Below are 27261 nucleotides of genomic sequence, written 5' to 3'. Positions count from 1 at the left end.
TAGGCCAAATGTCCTCTCTATAACAGATCTTGTAGATATATGGGCTGCATTGTACCTGTCCTCTGCTTCAGTTTGAGGGTTTAGCACCGGAGTCAAGAGCCACGGCCTAATTCCGTATCCTGAGTCACCTATAATGAATGGAGCACACATAAGCTGACATTAGTGATCAAATTGTACAATGCCAACATTCCTAAATCAACATGTGTTTTGTGTTAGAACATGTAAATATGTACTCACCCAGCAGCCAACCAGGTTCAAAATGTCCCTCTTCGAACGCATGGAAGACTGAAGAGTTCCTCAGGATAGAGGAATCGTGACTGGAACCAGGGAACTTGGGTACCACATGCATTATCCTCATCGTGGCATCACATACCACCTGTACATTGAGTGAATGGTAGTGCTTCCGATTGCGGTACACATGCTCACTCTGACTAGGTGCAATCAAAGCAACATGTGTGCAATCGATTGCACCCAGCACACATGGTATCCCTGCTATATTATAAAAGCCAGTCCTGACTTCCAGCCACTCTGTCGCCTCTGTAGGAAAATGAATATAATTCCTAGCGCGTCTATTGAGTGCATAGAGAAACTGGGTCAAGGCCCGCGAGAATGTAGATTGCGAGACCCCGCCCACTATGCCCACAGTTGTCTGGTATGACGCGGAAGCAAGATAATGTAATGAGCACAGCATTTTAACAAGCCCAGGGACTGCACGACCTCTGGCTGTGAAAAAATCTAAATCCCCCCTTATCTCCTCATAAAGAGCTAAGATTGCTGCTGAACTCAAACGATAGCGACTTACAATCTCCTCCTCACTCATCCCATCTAACAGGGTTCTCTCCCTGTACAGACGCGGACGAGGCACAAGTTGTCTCCTCTGTCTTCTCCTCTGATCTCCTGTCCCTCTACCTGTCCCTCGGCCTGTCCCTCTCCCTGTCCCTGTCGTATCCGCGTCACTGTCACTGTCCCTCGGTGTGTCCCTCCCTTGCCCTATATGATTGTCTTCATCATCAAGCATGTCATAGAAAAGAATGTTCCTCCGTCTCCTAAACATTCGCAACATTTTGAAATGAGTAGCTGTGAATGAGCAGGTAATGTGCGTCCTTTAAATAGGTATGTGATGATGTCAGGTGACATAGTAAAATGCAAGGTGTTACATTAACATAATAAAGTACTTCTGTGGCAAGCTGTGTGCACTTGTTGTTCTAAGTATTTGTTGTGTGTATTCTGCAGGGAATGATGATATTTGGCAATGATGTGACGTGAAGCTTTGTACAAAGATTGCTTGCAAATAAATAGTTGCATGTGCAATGCATGTAACACTTGTGAACGCAAGAGTCAGTCATGTAATGAGACAAAAAGGCTGAGATTGACGTGGGAAAAGTTTTGTGTAACATGTGTAATTATCCATGTTATTGTGACATGTTGGCAACAATGAATAGTCGTGTGCATATGCATGCATTTGTGTAAGGAGGATAGTTGGTATAGAATGAGTTTACAAGGTGTCCCAATGATGAATTACTGTACATGTGTGTATAAGTTAGGTTGAAGTGCTTGTAATGCAACGGTTACAATGTAAACATGCAATGTGATTGAGCGTCCAATAAGTGACGTCATGAAAATAGGGAGGACCCAAAAGTATATGTAAACATGAGAAGACAGATGTACATGAACGTTTAAAGATGCGTGTCACATTACAAGCATTGTGTAATGTAAAGGAAGATGAATATACTGTGTATGAGTGACATGTGTGACATGTGTGACATCGTGTAAATAATTGTCGCTGAGTTGAGTAAAATGTGTGATATGATGTGAGGTTCTCCTTTAAGAGTGTAGTATAGTATTTTCCCTTGCCACATCATCACATGATGAGTAATGTGACCCGCAAATGCTGAAAACATGTAAAAGTCGAATGTTATGCAAATAAGACACATCAGCTGTGACACAATGCAGGGAATGCCCCCACACTGTAATGCAAATCCCCCTTGTATTGTGAGCAATGAAACGTAAACAGTACTATACTGTTATACGTCCCCGCTCCATTGACTTCCATTGATGTACAGAAGATTTTTTTTTTCTAAGTGCCGTTCCGGCAGCCTTAGCGATTGTTCTCCCGTCCAAAATGCCAACTTTAGTTGGCGGGAGAAATCGGCCATAACATCTCAATTTCGTAGTGCCGATCAGCCCCGATAAGCTGTTTTTTTTTGTTGAATCCAGCCGATTTAAAAAAGTGGCGATCAGTGTCGAAAACAGGCTTATCGGCAGGCGACTGGCCATAACCAAATTATCGGCTCCGAAACCTGGCGATATGAAGCACTTATCGGCGCTTACTGAATCTCAAACCCAATTTTGGCTATAACATGGCCATATTTCCCTTATCAACGCTTACTGCATGAGGCCCATTGACTGATAACAACACTGAGTTTGGGTCAAGGGAACCTGGTTCAATTCCCGGTGTCAGCTCCTTGTGACCATGGGCAAGTCACTTTACCTCCGTGTGTCAGGGACTGTCTGTAAAAATTCCTGTGCTGTGTACCAAGCACTATACTGTAATTGTGAAGCGCTTTGAGTCCCAGTGGGAGAAAAGTGCTATACTGTATGAAATTAAGTTGTTATTATTATTATCTCACTTAAAATGATCTTGCTACACTGCCCAGTGCCTCAAAGCTTACTCTTTTTAGATAAAAAAAATAAATAAAGGTGTGTCACAAAGAACTACAACTTTATTGAAAGTATGTGAAAACCTACGCAGAGAGGCTCGTTCAGAACCGGTAGCAGCTGAATTGAATGAGTCCACGGGGGATAGTCCTTTTGCATGCTGGATGAAGTGATGCAGAGGAGCGGATAAGAGGATCTAGGGATCTTTTCTACATCACCTTCCTACAAACTAAGTATTCACAGGTTAAATTGTAGCTACGGGACTTTTTTTCCTCCTGAAAGGAAGGACCACATTTATGTGGGAAAGGGCCAAGAAGGGCTAATGTGCCCGAGACATAGCCGCCCATCTTGATTTTTGGATGGTGTTTTCCTTTTTTGTGTTTTTGGCAGTGTGTAACACATTTTTTTGTACTTTATTGTGATATTTATAGTGTGTAGATCAGTGTGTTGTTTGTCTTCCTTGTCCACCTTCCCCTGTCCACAGGGCCACCAACAGCAATCATGGGGTCCAGGACAAATGAAAGGAGCAGGCTCCCCCTCGCCCCCACCTAAAACATAAAAAAAAAATTCGGCAGCACATAGAAGGCCGCAGCCCGTCACGGGTGCGCAGCCCAACTTCCAGCATTGGCACCTCTCTCCCCCCTGCAGCTCTCCCCCCCCGAGCTCTCTCTCTCTCCCCCCCCACAGCTCTATCCCCCCAGCAGCTCTCCCCCCCAGAGCTCTCTCTCCCCTCCCCCCCCCGAGCAGCTCTCTCCCCCAGCAGCACTCTATACCCCAGCAGCTCCTCCCCAGCAGCTCTCTCCCACCCACAGCTGGGGGGCAGCAGCTCTCTCCCACCCCCAAAAGCTCTCTCCCCCTCACAGCAGCTCTCTCTTCCCTCAGGAGCTCTCTACCCCCCAGCAGCTCACTCCACCCCATGCAGCTCTCTCCCCCCCCTCCGCAGCTTTCTCTCCACTCCCGCAGCTCCCTCCTCCCCCCAGATCTCTCTCTCCCTCTTGCAACTCTCTCCCCCCGCAGCTTTCTCTCCACTCCCGCAGCTCCCTCCTCCCCCCAGATCTCTCTCTCCCCCTTGCAACTCTCTCCCCCCGCAGCTCTCTCTCCCCCCTGCAGCTCTCCCTCTCCCCCCCCACGCAGCTCTCTCTCCCCCCCGCAGCTCTCTCTCTCCCCCCCCCTCACAGCCAACAGCACCAAACCTGCAATGCATACCCCACTGTACTGATACACAAAGCTTGCCCAAGCTCTACCACCAAACATTATAAATATAAACCTGCTCTTCAGTTTTGGATGAACCTGCTACACATACACTTATTTACTGCAGTGTCCCAGGGAGAGGGTGGGGATGGAAGGGGTTAACATAGGAGTTACCTCTGAATGCTGCTTCTCTCACATGTGTCTCCCCTCACACAGTGCTAGGAGCTCCTTCCCCCTCTCTCCCAGTCACATTCAGAAGGGGAGGAGGAGTGCGGGCCTCTATGTCAGGCTGCGGGCCTCTATGTCAGGCTGCGGGCCTCTATGTCGGGCTGCGGGCCTCTATGTGCTGCTAGGCCCCTACTTTCCCTGCTGCGGCCCTGGTTCTGCTACATCAGTTTATTTATCAGGCTGCGGACTCCCCCTCAGAATCCACCTCTCAAGCTCAGTCCCTTTGATTTGGTCTAGTCCTCTGCCAGGCTGCTCTGGCACGCTGCTCCTGTCTAACCCCCTTGATGACGTGGATGACCAAATATGGTCCCTTAGTATTCCCCCTCATGATGTAGATATGTAGATATCCATATTCGGAAACCTACACCATCAAGGGAAAGAACAGATATGGAGACTGCTTCTCACTGCCTGTTACCTTCTCAGCTGCTCTAGGGAGACACGGAGAGAGACTGCTTTCTGTCCCACTGTGTAGCTTTTGGTCGATTGCTGGCTGATGGCTTGGAAGGATTAATGCTGCGGGCTCCCATTCTGAAGCATGCCTCCCCTCCCCCCCCCCCCGAGTTAATCCTCCTGGGTCGCTTTCTGTTTTCGCGATTGCAGCACCGTAAACCGTACACTTTGCTACATGTGTAAGGATAAGAATGGGTTGAAATTATTGGTTTTATCAATTTAGGGTTTTAGTGAATATAGATGGATTTTAATCTTGGGTTTTTTTGCTTTTAACTTTTTTGGTCACACCAAAAATATATTAAATATTGCTTTATGTACTGGATGAGTTTACCATAATACCTGGTAGAGGAGTTTTTGTAATGAAGTTACAGCTCATCTCAGATGTATCAAATTGTGTGTCTGTGTGTCACTTATTCTTCTTTCTTATTCTTTCTTTAATCTGCAGCAAGAAAAATCAGCCAAGTTTAAGGTGATGGAAATTTCTGGCTTGTAACAGTCTGCACCAGATTTAAGAAATCGTTTCTTTCATTTCATGCAACTGTGGTCCAAAAAATGGTACAGTGTATCAAAACACACTTTCTTGGTTCCAAAATAACCTTAGTAGATAGCCCCAATCTCTGTTCACCGACTCCAGCTTCCCTTTCCTAATTGGTCAAGGCTTATGGATTGTTTTGTCTGAAAGCATCAGTCAGCTTGTATTTCCAGCTGTGGAGGACTAGACCTGCCTTATGCCATGCATGTGTCTACTCCCTCAGTCACAATGGGCCATCTTAGCTGCTCTTATTTCATTCCTGATACATCATGCTATTAAAGTTTGTTCTCTAGGGCTGATTGGGTTCACCACTTTATCACAGAGGTGAACGCACTCGGAATGGAAGTGGAGTCCCGTCTAGGTGTGTTTACGTCACTGGAGGATGGGGGGTCGTGACCATGTGATCACTTCTGCAGTGATAATATTGTTGCAATCCCAGTAGTCCTGTGCCACACAAGTGCTGCCGGACTTCCAGCATCATAAAGTTTAATGCTTTTCTGACTTCCTCATAATGAACACGTTTGAGAAAAAAAATCTTATACTCCATCCCTCAAGCATCGTTTTTCTGTAATAAAGCTGTGCTTTGCTTGAAATGCTTTCCTTCTAATTCATACTTCTCAGAAAAACCATAGCAGCTGAAGGGGTTAAGCATGATAAAGTGAAATTATATGAAATTTAAATTATTAATAAACTCAACTGTTTTCATATGTGAAAAGTCATTTAGAATGTTATTCATTTTTATTTTTTTAAATAATGCATTAGCAATAAGAATATGATCAGGAGGCCAAAGTTGTCTTTTAATGGGGTTTCATGAGTTGCAAACTGAGTTTCAAGTGTGGTTCCCATTTCGTCTCCAAGGTCCTTTACGTAGAAGCCTATAACACAGAAAAGACCAATACTTTGTTAAGTGTAATTACTGTCTGAAAGAGAACGTTTTATGTTAGCTCACACATTTTCCCACCTTCTCTCAGCTCAAGGAATATGTGAAGTCCAGTGGGCTAACATTTCTCTCATTCTATGTGAAAGCCTCAACCTACAGTACAGTACATAGAACAACTACGTGTACATAACCTCACATAGACCTACACTGAAGATCCCTATAACACCTCCCAGTATATGCAAAGAAGGGAAGTAACATATTCACTGGCATGGAGCATTTGTGAGTCGCTGTGTTGAAATCACTGTCAAACCCTGGGGGTTGAATGTCATTCACATACTTAATGTTTTGCAGTAATATACAGTATGCATCCAAAAACATCTTGAACAAATTAATGACTTGGCCACACTGGGATGCATTCTCTTCCGGGTTTTAATCTTTTTACCATAGTTCATAACTCCGTTATTCATTAGGGTTTCAATGAGCTGGTTCCACAGAGAGTTTTATTTTTTCTATTACTGCTCACATGTAATACCTGCTTATAAGAAGAGTTCAGCCAAAGAACTTTGCGGATTAATTTTCTATGTGCACAGATCCTAAGAGACCTTCGAAGGCGTCATGAAAATACTGTAACTGGAAAGAGTGAAGAGGACATTTCATTCTATTTTTTTTAAGTTACAAAGAATATTTTTAATATTAAAAGTTACTTAATAGTTTATTTGCACTCCTTTTTCGCTCCTCAATTCCTTAATTTCTTAATATTGTTTTTTTTTTTTCCTTACCTTATTTTTTTTTTCCTTTTCTTCCTTTTTTGGGGGTTGTAAAATATTACATCGGAAGAGCTTCTTAAACTGATGTTCAGTGTTTATTAGCAGGAGTGGTGCAATTATATATTTACTGAGCTTTATAGCCTAAGGAGGTTATTAGAATATCTTTAATAAGATCAGGTAGCATTACAGATCCAGTAAGGAAGAGTTGGAGTGATTACTGCTGCGGCACAGTTTATTCGAGCATTTGCCCGTTCTGTGCCGCAGCAGTAGCCTGGCGCGCGCCCGAGTGTGACGGGCGCGCGCCGAAGCAGCGGAAGAGCGCCCTCCGATCGGGGCGCTCTCCCTACCGCTGCCGGGTCCGCCGGGTCCCCCGGAACCCCCTGCCGCTGTCCCGCGATCGCGGGACACCAGGGCTCCCTCGGGGAGCCCCTGGACACGCGTGCAGGGGGCGCACGCTCCCGATGACGCGTGACCGCGCGTCTATGACGCGCGGCACGCCGAGGGGCGGCCACTAGCAAGCCGGGAGATTTCCCGGCTTGCGGTACCGACCACACTTCAATAAAGTGTGTCGGTAGTGTATATCATTCTGACACTGATAGGGGCAGATTAGCTAACTAATCTATAGGTTAACCTGTGCCAAACTAAATTTAATCCTTTGAAAATAGATCTCTCTGGCATTTGAATGATACTTTCAAACACTAATAAGTAATCTTCCATTTTGTGTTAATAAGTCAAGTGCATAGTACTTTGGAATAAGTCAAATATACACAAGAGCACTATTATATACATATTGTATTACATCAAATATATTAATCAGTTTTGGCCTCCATCCTTTTATGTTTTGGGAACATCATGTTGTTATACTACTTCTCCTACAAAATAGATGTTGTTATATGATAACTCTGTATGATAAAACAAATAGTCCATCTTTTGTAAGACACAGACACTAAATGCATCTGGTCATCTTTAAAATATATATTTAATTATTGTGTGTTAACAACAGGAATATGGACCTTTGCAGAGGCTGCCTCTTGGTGCAGTTTTAATAAGCACATTCACAATAAAATTAATTGGAGTTATGAACTTGTATAGAAGTCTCTGGGCTGAAAAACTGGAGATTACTGTTGCATAAAACACACCACATTTAGCCAAGAGTAACATTATTTATTAAATGTTTTACCAGGAAGCAATACAGTATCTCTCATTTTCAAGTATGTCCTGGGCACAGCGTTATGACAACTATACATGGTTACATTAAATGAACAGAGGTTATACAGTCAATTCACAGACATTTCATGGACAGTTAAGAGTTGGAAAATTGGGTACAGGTGATAAAAGGGCAGGTGAGTTTCAGATTGAACTTGAGCAGCTTTAACATCACCAAATGGCAGCAAACGGCTCACACCCTTCAGCTGCCGTTCGGCTGTGACAAAGGCTGTCCGCCTTCGGGCAGACACAGATGTAAATTGAAGGGGTTCCGATTGAATGCAACTATGGTTTCAAAGTTTTGTTGTCCTCCTGGGTCATTAACATTCCATATGAGTGAGGCTGTTGAAACACAGCAGTAAAGAAACAAAGCTATTAACCCTTAGCACGCTGGTTCTGTGCAGAGGGGAGCAGCTCTTGGGGAACTCCATCAGGTGTCCGCCTTTGGGGGGTGACACAGATGTAGATTAAAGATGCAACTCTGGTTGGTCACTCGTCTTTGCAAGGGAAAAAGGCACACAACTACAGGTTTACCAACCAACCTGCACAAAGTTTCTTATTTCTGGTGCAGAAAATTAAAGTCCAGAAAGCTATGCCATCTTAAACATTTCTGATTTTTTGATGCAGATTGAATAAAGAAAAATTGATGTACAGAAAAGCAGAATTTGATATGTCATTATAATCTGTGCGTCTTGTAGCTCTTTCCTAACTATTAATGGGAGTTTGACATTGCCAGTCTACAGGCAATTTTCCTATACTGACTCTTTCCAGCAACTAATGGGTTACTGCCCAATGCCATCCCCCTGACGGAGAATACAAGAGAGGCATTGGACGCAAGGTAGAGGGCACGTCACTTGACAAATCGCGTAAATGGCGAAATGTACGTTGAAACTGACATCATCAGTCAGCAGCGTTCACCTTGGTGAGCCAAGCACTGGGGGTCTGGCTCCCACCTGTAGCTGACTTCTGCCGGCACTAACTACCTCTCTGGCGGCTATTATATACGCTACTATATATATATTGATTTAGTGTGGCTGTGGAGGGGGGAAATTTTTACCACAAACTACTTTCGTTTCATTGGCTCAAAGTTATATTTGGTACATGTCAGTGCATTACCTAGTCACTTATCCATAGGGATACCCTTATCTGTGTCCCTGCCCTCCCTGATTTGTCCCTCATTGTAGTGTTTAGCGCAGGGTTGGCCTGGGTTCTTGGGACCCCGGCTAGAGTCATTGGGGTCCCCAAGGAGGTTTGAATTTGATGATCTATAAGCAACTTAGCAAGTCAGGCATTTCTGATTTAAATTCCACTTTACCTTGTTGATGAAGCGACAATGAAAGAATCATAATACATTCAGTGTAATTAATATTTATTACAACTAGAGTGAAGAATATTACAATTTACATAATACATGTAACATTATAACAACACTGCACTCTAAAAGTTATACAAGTCATAAACAAAGAAAGTAAAATGCTGTTACCTGCAAATGTAACTCTCTTACCAAGACAAAAAAGAGCTTTACATGAAGATATCATAATAGGTTACATACTAATAGCCAGTTAATTGATTAATACAATTCAATGGTATATTTATTGGAATGTAACTTTTCGTGCCTCATGGGAAGCGAAGTCCTCAATCAGAAAACTATAATCAAAATCTCTGCCAATTTTATGTTCAATTTAAATCAATGTTGATCCAATCATGTACAGTATACATAAAAACGCCACTAGTTATCTAGGTTATTTTGGAGATATGAGTGCACAAAACACAAACCTTACCAAAAAATTGTTATAAAACATTTTGTTACTAAATACAATTATTAACTTATTTCCCCAATAAAACATTTGCAAAATTTCGGGGGCCCCTACATTTTGGTGCCCCAGGGCAGATGCCCAATTTATCCTTACCTAAGTTTGTACTCCACACCTTAGTGGACCCATCTATGTCTCAACTGAGGCAGTGTGTGTATCATCTTTTGTTTTTTGGTTTTTTTTTGGATGGAATTTGACACTCCCCAGATTGTGCATGATGGGCACAAATTGGATCAAAGTTTTGAATACATTGACCCTAAGATTCAAAAGGAAAATTTTGTTCTGTGCCAGTTTAGCTTCCAAATTTGTTTAACACATATGACCTCAAAATTCAAAACCCTAAAGTTAGTACTATACAAACCATAATAATTTGTGTGTAAAGCAACAACTGCTCCAATTCCTCCTCTACAACCACCCCTTGTTTATCATCTATGTACTTTTTGGTGAACTTCAGACAATGTTGTTTTTAGTGAGCAGTGGTTTCCTTCTGGCTATCCTTCCATTAGTCAGTAAAGCATCCCCAAACCATCACACTCCCAACACCATGCTTGATATTTGGCATGAGGTTCTTCTGTTTCACCAAACATAAAATTTCTCATTGAGGCCAAAAAGTTCTACCTTTGACTCATCTGTCCAGAGAATATTGTTCCAGAAGTCTTGTGGATCATCTATGTGCTCTTTGGCGAACTTCAGACAGGCAGCAATGTTCATTTTAGAGATCTTTGGTTTACTCCTGGCTATCCTTCCATAAACACCATTCTTGTTCAGTCTTTTTCTGATAGTTGAGTCATGAACACTCACATTAGCCTAGGCGAGAGTAGCCTGCAGATCCATGGATGTTACTCTGAGGTTCTTTATGACTTCCTGGATGATTTGCCGGTTTGTTCTTCGAGACATTTTGGTAGGACGACCGCTCCTGGGTAGAGTAACTGTGGTCTTGGACATCCTACAGTACATTTGTGGATTGGTGGAGCCCCAAATCCCTAGAAATTATTTTGTAACCCTTTCAAGAGCATCAATAACTGCTTTTCTGAGGTCCTCATATATTTATTTTGATCGTGGCATAATGTGTTTCCACATTGAAGACCAAACTCGCAGTATACCGCATATACGCCTATATAATTTTTTATATTCCATTGTATATTGTATATTCCATTATTCCATTGTACTATTAGCTTCTATTTTTAGCTTCTAGTATTTTCAGTATATTTATGCTGTGTTTCCTGTGTGTGAGCAGTTGCATGCTCTCTCTCTCCCTGTAACCTTGCCCTTTGTTCACCATATGTATGGTTGTGATATTATCATTTAAAGGGGAGGTAACGTTATATCATCTTTGGATATTGATTTCCCATTTGTGCTCACTTTTGATCATGTTAACCTATATGGTATGTCCAGTGCTCACCTTGTTGTCCCCTCAGTGATTTGAGGAGTCTGGTTGGAGTCCCCCTCCGTTTTATTATTCTCCCCTGTTTTTATGTAATTAATAAATTGTTGTTATTTTTTTCGGTACACCCGTGTGCTCCTCTTTGGATATCTTTTCCTGTTGTCTGTTGTTTATATATATATGTATATATATATATATATATATTTATATATATATATATATATACAGTGGTTGACAAATCACCAAAAAATCTACTCGCCACACAAAAAAATCTACTCGCCACCTAGTACCAAACGTGTGCTGCTTGGGCCAATATTTACTCGCCCGGGGGTTATATCCACTTGCCCGGGGCGAGCAAATGTATAGGTTTGTCGAACACTGTATATATATATATATATATATATATATATAGCCACAGAACGGTATCGTCTATTCATTTTTGATTATTAAAGCTCGGCTAACACTGTACCGATACATCTACATATATATACTAAACAGGACGGGTTCCTGAAGCTGAACTGACATAGTCTTACTAAAAAAAGTACACAATTCAGGACATATTCATCCCACATTCCAGCATAAAAATGGCAGACTGCACATGAGTAAGTGGAGCATCTCTACACTGCAAAGCATTCCGTTTACTCAATGGCACCAATTGTTTAATACATGAAAGTGGCAGAACATTGGAATATCTCCTGAATGAGGTAAACGCAACTGAGAGGAAAGATTGATGCACTTCTGTTATAGAAGCTTAGTGTATTCCATTGTAAAGAATCCTGCAACAACTTGCAAAGGCACAGCAATACATTGAATGCCTGTTCAAAGTAAAAGATCAAAGCAGTCTTGCATAGTTGGAGCCTGACTTGTAAAATTCACCTTAGTTTAAAAGTGACTTGGTTTAACCCCATCACCATTAATCCTTTGACCTCCTACATTACATTTTCCTAGTTGTTTCTGGACATTAATAAGTTCTTTGTAAGTTGGCGCTTAAGCTGCATTGAACAATCCCTGGCTCGTCAGAGAACATGTTGTATATTATCTGTTTTCCATTTACTTCCCATTAATTCCATATCCATTATAACTACCTACATTGCATTGACTTTCCTCACCGCACATGGCTTTTAGTTGAACTCTGTGCAGGCAGCATGCTGTAATAAGTTACTCAAGTTGTCTTTATAGAGAAATAAAATTGCTCCTATGCATACTGAATATATTACATGAGCTTTTATCTTAAAAGCACAGGAACATTACTGAATTCTGTGCCAGACCTGATGGTTAAAAAAAAAAGAAGTACAGCTCAACCCCCTTATAATGCTGTGCTTGGGGTCCAAAGAATCACATCGCGTTATAAATAATGTACAATTGTATGCATTGTACAATAAAGTATTTAAGATACCAATAATCGTGTTGTAAAGTATTCATAAATATGAAAATTGGGAGCCATGCTTGCATCGCGTTATAAGCGGATTTGCGTTGTAACGGATCACGTTATAAAGGGGTTGAGCTGTAATTACTCAGGATTTCTTGTAATCTAAGTTTAGGGGTGCGTAGGGTTGCCATATTTAAATTTTTAGAATACAAGAGGCCGGAATCCAGTATGAAAGTGTGACTCACAATGAGTGATGAATGATTTTCAAATTATTCGTGCTCAATGGTATCTTCTGTTTGCCCGCTATATTCTTTGTTTTATATCATCTCTGCGCTTAGCCAGGCGGGGGAAAGACACACACTCAACTAACAAGTAGGAGTGGGAGAAAAAGTAACACCGGATGGGGGGGGGGGTGGAGGGGGGGGGGTCATGGTATTATGAGATGACCTGGTAGTGTCCTAACTTTATTATTTTAATAATTTTACTAAGGCGACATCTATCAGAAAATGTAAATATTACACTCAAGTAGAAATCTATTACGTTTTTATGACTTATTTAATTACAGTAATTTTAAGTTCAGGTATATTACGTCAAGGCACTAAAATAAAGGACAAGTATGTATTCCAACAGACCTTTCTGTGATGAGGGGACAAGTCAATGAAATAAAATAAGGGACAATCGTGGGGTGGCAGAAACTAGTGGATGTTGGTAGGGAAGTGTGATCTGTCTGCATACACAAAAAAGTATTTCGGAAACACAAACTATAGAACTCTTAAGCATATGGAGTGTTCTGGGGACTTTGTGTCTGCAGGCTGCAGAACTCAGGCAGAGAAATTACAGACGCTCTAGCAATGACAACCTAATTTAAAGATCTTTTTTCTTTTAAATATGGTGCTGTTTTTGCCTCGGTTTTTGATCCAGGAGACCGCCGATGGTAGTGGGGACACAGGATCATGTTTCTGGGGTACATCACCCACATGGTTCTCTAGCAGTGCAGCGCCTCCATTTGCTGTAGGCTCCAGATAGGTGAAGAAGGTCTCCTACAGTAGAACTATCACCTCCCCTCCCAGTAAGATCACACACTAGGCGGGAGTAAAACAACATGAACGGTTTATTCTCTCACTCTGTGCAGCATAGTACACGGCAGGGTTCTGCCCAATGCAGCAAATGTCAGCTACTCACTGTAGGCTGGTCCCTGGACCTTCACTACAGACCAAGGGAACCCGCAGCAGTTCCAGCTCTTCCCTGCCCCTCTAGCAGGGGCTGAGGTACGGTACACACCCACTCACCCCCGAGGGGAAGAGGACCAGAGAAGGCCCAATAGTCAGGCTCTTGGCTGTGTGACCTGCCTCAAGTGGGTAGAGGCACTGCTAAATGTAGGGTGGCACTGCCCTTAAGTACAGCTAGGAGGAGGGCACCAGGTCTGTCCCATGATTGGACATGCTCAGGCCTGATGTCACCACTTCCCACTGTCACTCAAATGCAGCACAAAGAAGGGAGAAAACCCCATACTGACTACTAGCAGGGCTTACTGCCAGCAGTGGAGCAGGTTTGTAGCCAAAGGTGGCATAGCTACATTTTTATTAGATATCATTAATTGTTACTTTTAAATGTACAAGCGCTATAACTAAATGATGCTAAAAATCCTTTTGAATAGATTTTTCCAGTTTTTATACTCGGTTCATGTTATATTTTGTCACTTACATGTATTCTAATTTTGCCTAATTATCCTCGGTTACATAATCTATTCCAGCACTTAGAATGTATTTATGTCTCTGTAAATCCTCACCTGTTATACTATATGGTCTCTCTCTGTTTGTGCTTACATTATTTCTACAATTACAATTAGGTGGTTGTTTGTGAGTATTCAGCTTGCTACTACCCCTGTTTTTCTTTGATTCATGGTGATAGTTTGAATCAAGGTATCCCCCAATCATAAAGTACTACTAGCGTTGCATCAAAAAATAAACTTCTGTTTTACCAGCATTTTACATGCATTGGACCCCTTGCAGCCACACCCTCCTGCTGTCTCTGTACGTTCTTAGATTGTATCCACTGAGATTGTAAGCACTTCGGGGCAGACTCCCTAATGTTGCTTTTATGTCTGAAGTGCTAATTGCTATTATGTTATATTATTATGCCAAATATATTACTGCTGTGAAGCGATATGTACATGGATGGTGCTATATAAAGATATACATACATACATTAGAGCAGGGGTGCTCAACTTCAGTCATCAAGTGCTATCAAAAAACAGCTCAGGTTTTAAGGATACCCCTGCTTCAGCTTAGGTAGCTCAGTCATTTTGATTTTACTCGCTTACCATTATTGCTATGCCTTTAATATAATGACACCATTGCAGGAGGATGCGTTGACCACTCCTATTCCAGGATAAACATGAAAACTGTCATGCGCTCTGGAGGATAGACTCTGTACCAATGGTATGAATGAAGCCACTAGGGAGCGGGTTGTGAGAGATAAATGTGGACCACTGGGGTTGATCGGGGCTGGGAGGGGGAAGAAAAAAAACGTTACCTCAAGGTAGCTCCGATCTGGGTCCGTTCACTCTTTGGCTCCGCTGCTCCTGCATGCTGCCGTTGGAATGTAGAGTAGTTAGAGAGGAAATGCGGCGCCACTGAATGCGGCAAGGATCCAGGCGACTTCCTGTTTGTAGACAAAAATCTTTATCCACCTTTACACACACAAAGAACCAGGCTACACCTCGATCTCCCCCTCAACGCGTTTAAAGCTATAGAACAGCTATCCAATGCGCTTCTCGCTGGTACAAGATTTTGTGGAGGTGATATGGTTAAAATCTTGCACCAGCGAGAAGCGCATTGGATCTTTACATTAAATACACTGCAACCCAATGGACTTAATACGGATTGGGATCTGAGATGTTTTTTATAATAACTTGTTAGTCCCATGCATCAAGCTCAATTGTCTTTTGTATTTTATATTTGTGTTCGAATTGACAGTAATGCTGAACTTTACACTGTTACCACTAGTGTAGTATTTGCCTATGCCCCCTCGTTTTCCCTTTCCTCTCCCCCTTCCCTCTGCCCCCCTTCCCCTCCTCCCTTTCCCCCTCCCCCATCTCCCCCCCTTTTTTCCCTTCCCTTTCCCCTCCACCCTTCCCCTTCCTTCCCCATTCTATTCTACCCCCTATGTCTTACTGGCTTTTTTATTGACACAGATTAATATGTATCAGTTCCCTATCTCTGGATTGACCCTATGTAATATCTAGAGTTAGTCATATGCAGTTGCTGCGATATAAGGGTCCTTTCTTGTACATGATATGTATGAACATTATTTGTCAATGCTGCCAGTACCACAGGGGATAGTTGTAACGGTTTTATTTCATTATATCCCTGTCTTAATATTGCATTTATTACAGCTTGGGTAATTTGGTTATGTCTTTTTACATTTATAACAATAAGTGTGATCAACCAGTTATATGCATATGGGTTAGTATGATCACCACTATAGAGTATTCTCTCAGCTGTTTTGATGCATATATGTTATAAGGGGTTAAATATTTAATTAGTCCGTTTTCGCGGGCTTTTTTATTTTAAATGTTCAGGTACAGACCTCTTCTCCCCACTCCAAGACGAAGCGCTATTCTATAGCGTGAAACGTGTTGAGGGGGAGATCGAGGTGTAGCCTGGTTGTTTGTGTGTGTGAAGGTGAATAACGTTTTTTGTCTACAAACCGGAAGTAGCCTGAATCCTTGCCGCATGCAGTGGCGCCGCATTTCCTCTCTAACTACCACTCCTATTCCAGCCTACTATTCATATTGATTTTTTTTACATAATTCGAGCCGGGTGGTCCTCCGAAGCTGAACCATGCTATTTTGATCTATGGAGACGCTGGGGCTCCCAAGGTCCTTACCGGTTTACCTGTATGGGATACTCCCACCAGGGCAATCACAATGGCGGCCAAATTCCGCAGGTCTTGTATGCAAAGAGGAAGTTGCAAGGCCCTTAGAAAGATGACTCTGTGGCTTCTTCTGACCGCGGAAACCATTTTTGAAAATCCAGGAAGAAACATTGGCAACTAAACAGGTAAGTATCTTGGGAACCAGTGGGGATCCTCTCCAGAGCAAGAAATCTCGCCATTAAGCTGCGAAGGATCCATTCTGCTCAAATTAAAAAAATATATAATAATATGTAAAATAGGCAGGATTTCTACTTTAATAGCACTTTAATAATAATTCACTGTGTGAAAAACAATGGGAATACAATGACTGAGAAAGGCAGGAACTTTGCAGCTCTTTGCCTTTGCACATATTACCACTGATAAATGGTCTGCATTGTGAGCTGGAAGTGTTATAAACAAGCAAGTCTCAAAGTACAGATAATATATATGTATAATTTACAAACATACAGTGTATAAGGAAGGGGGCAATAAGTAAACCAGTATGTACTATATAGTATACTCATTGTGCGCCTGATCATTGCTCCCCTTTGGTCTACTTTGCCTCACAAGAAGAGCTGCATTTCTTCACGTTCATATTTTTTCAGACTGAATGCAATGTATAAATATGAACTCTGTCCTAGTAGCAATTTATCAACACAATGGCTGCCCTTGTTCAAAGAAATGAAACTGTTTATTACTGTGGACACTTATTTGCAAATAGGCTACAGTGTAGACACACCGTGTGTCTTTGTCTCTACATGTATATGTTACCTTGTGTATGTCATCATGCGTCGCTTTACATGCTCTGCGCAGGAATTGTCAGCCTAACTTTCCTATATTGCATGAATTGACTCCATAGCAGTGGTTATGGCAGCATAAAGTGGTCATGGCAGCATAAAGACTCCATAACAGTGGTTATGGCAGCATCACGTGTAATCTGCACGTGAACTTCGTCTGGCCACTAGCAAAAAGAGAAGAATTCTGACAACACTTAGAAACAGAGAGAGAACCCTGCATCACATGCATCTACTGACTTCTCCAATACTGTACGTTTAACCCTTGTATATCTTTGTTTATATAATGCCATTAATGTACCTAGCTCTTCAAAGCAGTAATACATGTGGCATAATAATATAAATAACAAATAACACATAATGGGAATAAGCACTTTAGACATAAAAGTAACTTTAGGAAAAGGAGTCCCTGCCCCAGAAGGGCTTACAATCTAAATGGTAAAAAGGAAGAACATACAGAGACAGGAAGGTGTTCTGGTAAGTGCGTCTGCAAGGGGCCAAGGTCGATGTAGGAAGTGTATAGTATCAGCCACGGAGCTACACATATGCTTCGTTAAGGAGGTGGGTGTTAAGATAAGGACTTAATGGTGGATATAGAGCGGAAGGGTATTCCAGAGTTGTGGGGCAGTCAGTGAGAAAGGTTTAAGGCCGTAGAGGGTTTTAGATACAAAAAGGGGTAGAGAGAAGACATCCTTGAGCAGAACGCAAGAGTCAGGATGTGTACAGCGAGAAATTAGGGCTGAGATGCAAGAAGGAGCAGAAGAGTGTAAAGCCTTAAGAGAGAGTAGGAGAATTGAGTGTGTGATACAGGATTTGATAGGAAGCCAGGAGAGGCATTTCAGCAGGGGAGACGCTGAGACAGATTTAGGAGAGAGTAAAGTGATTCTGGTAGCAGCATTTAGGATAGATTGTAAGGGAGACGTGAGAGGCAGGCAGGCCGATAGCAGGAGGTTAGAGTAATCGAGACAGGAGAGAATGAGGTCCTGTGTTAAAGTTTTAGCAGTAGAGCAACAGAGGAAAGGACTTTTTTTTCAATATTGTGGAGGAAAAAACAACATGTTTTCGCTACATTTTCAATTTGAGAGGAGAATGTGAGGGATGTCAAGTGTGACCCCTAGGCAGTGTGTTTGTGATACTGAGTGTCTGATAGTGCTTCCAACAGGAGGTAGTAGGGCCACGTTTGGGAGGAAATATGAGGAACTCTGTTTTTGACATGTTACGTTTGAGTTGGCGGAGTGCTATCCAGGATTATATAGCGGAGAGACATTCAGAAACTTTGGTCTGTACAGCAGGTGTAAGGTCAGGGGTGGAAAAGTACATTTGTGTGTCATCAGCATAGAGGTGATATTTGAACCCAAGAGATATGTGATAAGGTCAACTAGAGAGAGTGTGTAAAGAGAAAAGATGTCCCAGGACAGAGCCCTGGGGTACCCCCACAGAGAGATCAATAGAGGAGGAGGTGTTAGCAAACGAGACACTGAAAGTACGATGGGAGAGGTAAGAGGAAATCCAGGATAGAGCTTTGTTACGGATACCAAGAGTATGGAGAATGTGAAGGAGAAGAGTGTGGTCCACAGTATCAAATGCTGCAGAGAGGTCAAGCAGAGTCTAGTGACTTTTGTCTTTGGCAGAATTAGTTATTTTAGTGAGGGCTGTTTCAGTGGAGTGAGCTTTGTTGAAGCCAGATTGTAGCTGGTCTAGAAGAGAATTGGAGGTGAGAAAAGTGATAGAATACAAGGCGTTCAAGGAGTTTAGTTGCAAAAGGAGGGAGATGACGATAGTTAGAGAGACAGGTAGGGTCAAGCTTGCTGTTTTTGAGTAATGGTATAACTGATGCATGTTTGAAGGAGGAGGAAAAGGCACCAGAGTAGCGGGAGGAGTTAACAATGTGTGATCATAGGGATTAGAGTAGGACCAAGAGGTTTTAGGAGATGGGAAGGAATGGGTAAGAAGGCAAGTGGTAGAGGGTGAAGAGGAGATCAGTAGCAATATATCCTCCTCTGTGATAGCGGAAAAAAAGTCAAGGAAGGCAGGAGGAGAGTTAGAAAGAGGTGTAGGATGGGAGTAGGATACTACCATAGGAGTTACATTGGACTACTGTTCCAATGGGAGGGAAACTCATTGGGGATTGACACCCCTCAAGATCAAAACAGGAGAGTCCACTCTTGATCTTGGAGGTGACGACCCCCTTTGAGCCCCAAAATGGCTCTGGTGCAAGTGGTGGAAAAGACAAGGAGCTCTCAGCTGATTTTCTTATCCCGGCTTCTGTCTCTGTTAGCTCCACCCCGTATAGAGTTGGTCTTGGGGTAGGGTTTTGAACCAGGATTAGGGTTAGAAATGTGTTTAAGGTTAGAGTTATCTATGACATTAAGGTTTTAAATGAATTTACTGATAGAACTGGGGATAAGGATGGAATTAGCATTAAAGCTGGAAAGAGCATAGGGGCTAGAATTAGAGTTAAGGTTTTATTAGGATTTTGGGTTGAGGTAGGGTTAGTATTTGTAATTGGGTTTCAGTTGTGGCTAGTTAGGTTTTATTTTAATGTACACATAGGATTACTATTTTGGAGTATACTTGATGTAAATGGTTTGATATAGGGCTAGGATAAATATTTTGGGTCAGGTCTACCCTAAATATTTTTGTCCAGGGTTAGGGTTTTATTTACTGCTAATGATTTTGGAAAGAGTTAGGTTTAATCATTTTGTGGAAGGTTAGGGATTGTGTTTTGTGGGGGGTGGGGGGGAGTTATATTTGAGTGCTTAGCATTTTTTTATGTTTAGAGTTTTTTGTTCTGATTAAGGCTGAAGCTGGGAATAAGTTTAGAACTATGTTTTGTTTTATAGATAGGATTTGGGTTTTGTAGCATTTACAAATTTGGATAAGGATCAAATGAGAGGAGAGGTATTGGCATAATTGAAGATTTGCTCATTAGATGGGTGCAAATAAATGTCTCAATTTTCAATACATATCAAATAGTCCACGGTCCGGTTCTTTTCTAAATTTAATTAGGGACAATAGAAAACATATGTCACAGCATCATTTCAGTTGGTTACATCATTCAGGCATATAGAATTTAGTTATAAAGTGGACAATCTTTGGCGCTGTTGTTCTAAGCTTGGGGATTAAATGATTCTGAATTCTATCAATCCAAATGCAGGCTATATACATTTCAACAATACATGTTTCTCTCACTGTCAGCCAAAATATTCTTAGTTAATACAATGTTTCTTACTTTAGACTTTGATTTAGAAGACCCTCTTTGTTCGGTCACTAAGTAACTATAGTTAATCCTATGTTCCTTATCTTTTAAGACCCATCTCTATTGTATGGTCTTCTACTTCTATTTAATAACCTTTGAATACAAACTGTTACAATTTCGCAGACATTAAACATACATCTGGCTGTCTTCAGATTATCTTTGCAGAGTCAGCTAATCATTTTCCAATAATTAATAATAATTTCTAACTTAATACTAAATTACTTATTTTAACCAGTTACATGCTGAATATACATGCTGAATATATCTGAATATAGAGAATATTGCATAATTAATATTTAGGCTCAAAATCATCCTCTCTTCAATAATCCCTTCTTTCATAATTTTCATTTTTCTTCCATGTGTCGGCCAAAATCCAGATGATATTCACCATCTAGAAAGTATCTAAGATTGTCTAGTTTTTAAAAGTGTATAGCTTTCCTAGATGATCATCTCGAGTTCAGATTAATTTGCTGGATAAATGTACTATGGATAGTTAAATGTACAATGCACATTTTGGATTGATAAAGGACATGAGCATTCCTGATATGAGATGTCAAACTCTTGAAAGCCCATTGTCTACCATAAAGTGTTTAAATATGGTGTACTATGTTTTATCATTTGAATAATGAAATTTTTAGGTAGTAAGAGATTTTTTTATTATAAAACATGGTAGCCATGCTTTGATTGCTCCATTTGTATATTTATTTTATTACATGCTTTTTTCTTCTTTAGGTGTTCTACTATAATATATAACTTTTTTTTAAACTTTTTTATATACTGTATGCCTATTTATAACTTATATACATTAGTAAAAATTATTCTATACAACATTTTTAGGATGCTCATATAAGTACAGAATGGTGAATTATATGTTGATATATAATTTATGTAATTGATACATGAAAGAGAGAATCAGAGATTCATATTTACTGGACTATTTGATTTTTACATAAAATTGCATTATTTTTAACATTTTGAGAAATGTGACTAGAAAACAATAAACCATAAGTAATATATTCAACATGCAGACTGTGCCGAAAGGGTCATTGAGGGTCATAGAAGGGGTCAATTTGGTAATGGAGACAATATGTACTAGATCTGTGTTTTTACTGTATATATAGGAGGGTGGCATAGTCAATATTTGCATAACTTGCATTATGATAGTAATAATAAAAAGATTGCATTATCAGCACTCAATGGTAAAATGAATATACTGAATACATAAATACACCGATTCTTCCAGCAGTAGTAGGGTTAAGGCTGTGAAGTGTGCAGCAATGTTGAAATTCAGGGACCTTGGTCAAACTATGCCATGTTCTTGTGAGTTGTGAAGTGCATGTGGTTCATATACTGTTCACAGCGCTGCTTATATCAGCATTAAAGAAAGATAAATCATCAGTGCAGTTTATATACACATCATACTTTGAATGCCATCCAATTATGTAACAGGCTGATGCAGTGAAGATCTTACTTTCACAAAACTCTAATCAACTCCCCTACAGTATGTGATTACAATACATTTATTGTGCTCACTCTGTGACCTGGGCTAAATCGGTCTTTGAAATTGTTTTGAAGCAAAATAGGAGCTCAGTCATTTTATCAATCATTAATCATTCATAGCACAGTGCTTCTTTGTTTCTTCAAATTATTTTTGCTTCACTTCACACAAGTGGCATTTGCACATGAAAGCATTTGACATAATTCTAAACTGTGCAACCTTATTTTCTTAGGGCTGTTATAGTGCTTTGCGTGCGCGCTACACCGTGCGCGCGCGCAGAATTTAAGTGGGCTGACGTCAGTCAGTCTTTCTATAATGGCACAGCGCGCGCACGGCAGAGAGCGGGGAGCCGACAGACAGCGGCGAAGACGGGGAAAAGATGATTTTGCGCCGCTACCGGCGCTCAAATGTATGTATGTGTATGTATGTATGCGTGGATGCGTGTTTGTATGGATGCGTGTGTGTGTGCGTGTGTCAATGATTGCACAATTAAAATAAAAAAATATTTATTAAACTTTTTTTTTCTTTAAAAAAATCTTATTTAGGACTTATTTCACTCACACAACCCATGCACACACACATACACACACACACACACACACACACACACACACACACACACACACACACACACACACACACACACACACACACACACACACACATACACACACATACACACACATACATAGTACCTGCAGCTCCCGGTTCTATAACAGGGAAAAGCATGCGGCACGTGCGCGCCCGTTCACACATGCACGCACGGCCGCAACCTGTATAGAACGGGCCTTATTACGTTACTCTGCGAATGGATACTACGCGGTGGACTGTAAAGCAATACAAGAATGGCAAATAACTTCTGCGATATAAGTTAATTATGTTTAGTAGAATCTACAATAAAAGGCAAAAATTCCCACTGCTACATCTAATATGACAAAAAATATATAGTTAAGTACTTAACTGTTGGTCTTCTCATAAGTAAGGGTCATTTAGTTAAAGTCTTTGGCCAAGCGTTCTAAGCCTGTAGCCCCGCCAGGGCATAGCACATTTGCAGGTCGTAACACTATCTCTGAACATTCTCATTTACCGCTGTCCCCTGGCATTTCATTTAAATGCCTTGGGGAAGAGTGCGGGGCCTCTGCGACCGCCCACGCTCCCCCAAAAAAATCTCACGCCCCCCGAGGGTCGCACTCCACACTTTGCATATCGCTAGTATAGAGTATGTAACCTACACAATTTGGAGCTAGTTTTTTACCTTTAATGTACCAAATCAAATCTCCACTTTTCTAGAAAAGTGTTTTTCAATGATTTTTTATTTTTTGGGGCGTATAGAACAAAATGACTGGCAGAGAAAATAATAGCTTTGATTCGTTGCAATATGGGTGAAATTTAAATAACTACTTTGGATATACCGTTATACAGTAGAACCCAAACTTGACGTGCATTAAAAATCAATGCTAGTTCTCATGCAATAGTTTGGTGACCAAAAAGTAGCCTTGTGATTATTGCACTGGGCAAAACACTGGAGAACCTGGGTTTAGTTTCAGGGTCATCTTCTCAGTGAGTTTGGTCAAGTCCCTAGGTTTCAAGTGTCAAAATTGTAGGGGTAGGGATATTTGTACATAATTTTCATATTCACACAAATCACATACAGGTATTTCATTTTAAAATATTCCATTTGTTTTCTGAGTGGGAGAAATTAAGCTGGAAACTCTACAAAGAGAGTTGCTGCTTTATATCTAAGGGATAAATTTAATGTACTCAAAATCAGTGAGTACGTTCGGGAAATTTTCAGACGAAAGTCTCCATTGACGTCAATATTGAATGTATCCCTTTGTCTTAATCATTATAACTTAGGTATGATGCCCAAACAAATTAAAGATATATAGTTTAAAAAAGGCTTCAACATGTACATTTGAAAAGCAACACCATAAACCATAAAACAAAACTAGAGAAGGTGCGACGTGATTGGAGGCTTTCAGTGTATCCCACCTCCAGCGAGGGCCGCAGACAGATTTCCCATCCAGTTAAATCCGGCCCCCACCCTCGGCGGTATTGCGAGCCTCCCTCCTCTCCATTTCACACCTCACAAGCCCCCTCTATTTCCTACCATCTTTCCATGTATTTCTCTCCCCTCCACTCTCCCTCTTCCTCACTCACCCCCACTCACTCCCTCCCCCTCTCTCCTCTCACTCGTCCCCAACTTCCGTCAATTACCCCACTCTCACTCAATCCCCCCACAAAATACATACCTAAAAAAATCACCCCCTAAATACAGCTCAACCCCGTTATAGCGTGATCCTCTATAACGCGGATACGCTTATAACGCGGTTTGAGCATGGACCCAGAATACATTGCATACACACACAGCACACTGCATACACTCACAGCACACTGCATACACTCACAGCACACTGCATACACTCACAGCACACTGCACACACTCACAGCACACTGCACACACTCACAGCATACACTCACAGCACACAGCATACACTCACAGCACACAGCATACACTCACTTCACACTGCATACACTCACTGCACACTACACACACACACAGCACACTGCACACACTCAGCACACTGCACACACTCAGCACACTGCACACACTCACAGCACACTGCACACACTCACAGCACACTGCACACACTCACAGCACACTGCACACACTCACAGCACAGTGCATACACTCACAGCACATTGCATACACTCACAGCACACTGCACAAATTCACAGCACACTGCACACACTGCATACACTCACAGCACACATTCCAAGCAGACAGCGCACTGCACACACCACATTCACAACACACGCTCACAGCCCCCCCCCCCCTACCTTTGGTGTCGGCTGCTGAGATTTGAGCGGGGCTGGTGGGGGGTCGGAGCGAGGCTGGCATCGGAGCGAGGCTGGCAGGTGGGTGATTGGAGAGGGGCTGGAGGAGGTGTGATTGGAGCGGGGCGAGCGGGGCTGTGATCAGAGCGGAGCTGTGATAGGAGCAGGGCTGTGATCGGAGTGGGGCTGGCGGGGGGGATTGGATCGGGGCTGGGGGGATCGGAGCGGGGCTGGGGGGATCGGAGCTGGGATCGGAGCGGGGCTGGGGGGGGGAAGTGAGGCTGCTTATTTAAGTGCAGGGGAGTTACGGTGGCTGCTTGGGGACGTGTAGGGCTGCCGGCGCCTCACTCCACCTCTTCCTCCCTTCTCTCTCCTCCCCCCGAAAGGGCACGTGGCGGCCATTTTTTTTAAAATTAGCGCAACCCCGGTAATAGCATGGTCGGATCGGGTGGCCCCCGAGGACCGCTTTATAACGGAGTTGGGCTGTACATATAACTCCACCCCCAATACATAATAAAAATACACCCACCCCCACACCACAATACATAATAAAAATACATCCACCCCCCACACCCAATATATAATAGAAATACACCCTCGCCCTCCCAATACATATTAAAAATACACCCCCACCACACATTAAAAATACGCCCTTCACCCCCCAATACATATTAAAAATACACCCCCACCACATATAAAAAATACCCTTGCCCCCGAATACATATAAAAATATTCCCACCCCCAATACATATAAAAAATACACCCACGCTCCGATAAATATAAAAAATACACCCAGCCCCCAATACATATAAAAAACACCCCCAACCCACAATACATATAAAAAAGACCCCAATAAATATAAAAAATACCCCCACCCCTGCAATACATGTAAAAATATCCCCACTCCCCAATATATAGAAAAAATACCTGCACCCCCCTCCAACACATAGAAAAATCCCCCAACCCCCAATACATATAAAAATACCCCCACCACCCCCCAATACATATAAAAATACCCCCACTGCCCCCCAATACATATAAAAAATATCCCCACTCCCCCAATACATAGAAAAAATACCCAAACCCCCTCCAATACATATAAAAAATCCCCCCACCCCCCAATACATATAAAAAAATCCCCCCCCCATCCCCCAAACCATATAAAAAATTCACCACCCTCCCCCCAATACATATAAAAAAAACAGACTTACCTTGGGAATGGTCAGGTCGGACCTGGTGTCTGAGGGGGGCCGGTACTGCAAGTTGGGCCCGACCTCTGGCCAGGCCCGGCAGAGAGTTCTCCGCAGCCGGGCCCCGGCTCTCCCTCAGCTGCAGGCCTCTTCCTCACTCTGACCCACACCGAGCTTCCAACTCTGGTGTGCGCCAAGCCTCCCCCTCATGCCAGCACGTGCCGGAAGCAGGGCCAAGCTTACTTCCGGTGCGCTGACATCTGAGAGGCCCGTCGTGCACCATTGTTGGAAGCTCAGCATGGGACAGAATGAGGAAGAGACCTGCAGCAGAGGGAGATCCGGGGTTCGGCTGTGAGAGAACTGTCAGCAGGGCCTGGCCAGAGGTGGGGCACAACTACAATGCTGGCCGGGCCCCCCGCAGCCACCAGGCCTGGGACGCCTGTCCCGGCTGCCCTCCTCTGTCGGCGATCCTGCCTTCAGCTACTATTCGGGTATGCACCTTTATGCTTTTTCCCATTTCAGTTGTCAAGAAATGTCATGGATAAGTGCACTTGTATTTCCTGTCTTAATTTCAGCACAAACTGATGTGAAGTTGGAAGCCATATACATTATTCATTAACTAGTCTGAACTGCTGAAAACATAAAGGGGCTGACAGCAGGTCTCCCAGAGAGAACACATTCTGCATTCTCTAAATATTTCACAAGTGTGTATTCTTTCCCTCGTTTATTTTTGAGTTGTGGATTGGTGTACATGTAAAAAGAGTTGGATTGCCGGCAGCTACAAATATTCTCAAGTAAAGGTTAACTTCACGTGGATTCCCGTTCATTAGTACAGGTCTATTTTCTTACTAGCTTCAGCCTATGTGCAGTTAAGACAACAATTTATGAATCTCATGCATTCCCCTGTGGCCAGCAAGTGAACCAGGGGCCATGTATAATTGTATCTAGAAATGACTGACAAGTCCTTTAATTTTTTTAAACTTAAAACGTAACCACTCTAGGACTCCTTTGGAAAATTATGCAGTGGACAAATAATTAAAATAAGAAGGATCTGTATCTTTAATTAACATTGGGAAAGTCCCTAGTGCAAGTCTGTGTGCAATATTACAGGACTATAGGACTAGGATCTTCATTTTTAAAATGCAAATATTGTCATCAGGCCTCATCTACAGAAAGTCATCTGGATGGATATCATTTTTTTTTACAGATCAATATTACAGATCTTCTATTTTATAATAATAATAATAATAATGTTAAAATACATCATTATTATTTCTCTGGTACA

General features: G+C 42.1%; 1 protein-coding gene and 1 long non-coding RNA gene across 2 annotated transcripts in view; one reads left to right on the top strand and one right to left on the bottom strand.

The window, feature by feature from the left end:
- MFHAS1 (multifunctional ROCO family signaling regulator 1) overlaps positions 1–27261 on the top strand; it is a 108581-nt gene that overhangs the window by 56288 nt on the left and 25032 nt on the right. The gene's annotated exons all lie outside the window — the stretch shown is intronic.
- LOC142497038 (uncharacterized) lies at positions 5784–26546 on the bottom strand. The gene is made up of 3 exons (XR_012802162.1): positions 25998–26546; positions 15015–15143; positions 5784–5934 (listed from the first exon to the last, which is right to left on the bottom strand). It is a non-coding gene; the product is annotated as an uncharacterized LOC142497038 (long non-coding RNA).

The sequence above is a fragment of the Ascaphus truei genome, chromosome 1, assembly GCF_040206685.1.
Source record: "Ascaphus truei isolate aAscTru1 chromosome 1, aAscTru1.hap1, whole genome shotgun sequence".
NCBI lineage: Eukaryota > Metazoa > Chordata > Amphibia > Anura > Ascaphidae > Ascaphus > Ascaphus truei.
This window is presented reverse-complemented; position numbering and strand designations above follow the sequence as displayed.